Raw genomic sequence first — 1,773 nt, 5'->3', positions numbered from 1 at the left:
CCTCCCGACTATGCCGTTGCTCGGAGCCCTCGAATGGGGCCTATTTATAGCGGAGAGCCGGGCGGCTGCCGGCATGGCCCCGTGCCGGGGGGCAGGGGGTGCTTCTGGGCTGGGGGGGGGGGAAGCTGGTATTTTCTTGGCAAAAGGGACCTTGGTGCCTCTCGGGCTCTGCTCTTGCTGCCCTGGGAGCAGGTCAGGTTTGGGGATGGGGAGAACAAGACCCCTGGCTGTATTATGTCCCCCACCGGTGTCCCAGACCCATCTGTGTCCACCACTCAACCCCAGCAGAGTGTCCTGTGGCTGCTGCTGCATCCATGGTGGCCACGGGGCCGGTGATGCTGCGGGCGCATGGGCTGTGCCTGGGGTGGCACAGAGCTGGCCATGACTTTGTGTGCCAAGGCTGGTCCCCTGTGCTGCCCCTGAGGCAAGGAGGTGTCCCCGCAGCCCCTGTGCCAGCGTGGTGATGCTTTGAGATCCTCCAACCCCTGGAGGTGGGCACTGGCCTGGGGGCATGGTGCTGGCTCCAGCTGCCTGGCACGATTGCTTGCAAGGCTTGCCCTGCCTCATGCTGTCCCTGCCTGCCAGGCATCGGGACAGGACGGTGTCTGTGGGGCGCTGTGCCCCTTGAGGATGGGAGGTGGCACCCGCTGGTCCCAAGCTCTGCATGGCCAGGGTGGGCACAGGGCTGAATGGGCCTCTTCCCTCCCTCTCCCCTCGGAGAAGTGAGTGTCTGGGGGGGTGTTGGGCCCAGGGAAAGGGGGTGGCCTGTGTGCTGTGTCCCCTACCCTGCTGACAGCTTCCTTCTCTCTGCCCCAACCTGTGGACAGATCCGGATACGAGACCCTAACCAAGGTGGCAAAGACATCACTGAAGAAATCATGTCCGGAGCAAGGACCTCATCCACCCCCACCCCTCCGCAGGTAAGGAGACTCCCCAACTGGGGCGGTGGGACATGCACGGGGCCCCGCTGAACTCTCTGTTTGCCCCCCATTCAGGCTGGAAGTGGTTTGGAGCCCCAGGCCAACGGAGAGACCCCCCATGTAGCAGTTATTGTCCGGCCAGGTAAGTGCCCGTGCCAGGGATGGCTGCTGCCAGGCTCCCTGTTGTTGGCGCTGTGGGATGTGAGATGCCAGTCCTGCTGTTCCTCAGTTCACCTGGGGCTTGTGGGGTCGATGTCCTATATACCTGGGGACAAGTGTCCCCATGTTGGGTCCAGGAGGGTTTTGGGGGGCTGTCTGCTCACTTTGGCTGTCCCCTGGGTACTGGAAGACTCCTGTTGTCCCCGTCACCTGTTTGTGATGTGGGTTGGCACATCTGTCCCTGACCCTCCTGCAGATGGAGAGATCGGGGGGGTGGGGTGGGGGGCAGATGTGGGGTGAGTGGGGGATTGGAGAGACCCTCTGTTAATGCCATCCACCTTGCAGATGACCGCCCGAAGCCCGCGCTGGTGGTGAGCAAGCCCGTCTCCCTGGAGCCCAGCAAGTCGGCATCCCCATCGCCTCCCCCTCCCCTCATCCCTGAGGTGGAGCCCGTGGTGCTCTCGGCCGTGACGCTGGTGCCAATGGAGCCCCCCGTGGACACTAAAGCTGAGCTGGGCGAGGCGCCGCCCGACCCACACAAGACGTTTAGCGCCATCACTACAGTGCCAGGGCCTGTGGAGCTGCCCCTCGTGCCCGCGCCTGACATGGACACGGTGGCCACGGAGGAGGAGGAGGAGGTCGCCATTTCCCTCCCAGAGCCCACCCCACAGGCGCCTGTGCCCCCTGAGGTACC

The sequence above is a fragment of the Charadrius vociferus genome, unplaced genomic scaffold, assembly GCF_000708025.1.
Source record: "Charadrius vociferus isolate BGI_N301 unplaced genomic scaffold, ASM70802v2 scaffold214, whole genome shotgun sequence".
Classification (NCBI taxonomy): Eukaryota; Metazoa; Chordata; class Aves; order Charadriiformes; family Charadriidae; genus Charadrius; species Charadrius vociferus.
This window is presented reverse-complemented; position numbering follows the sequence as displayed.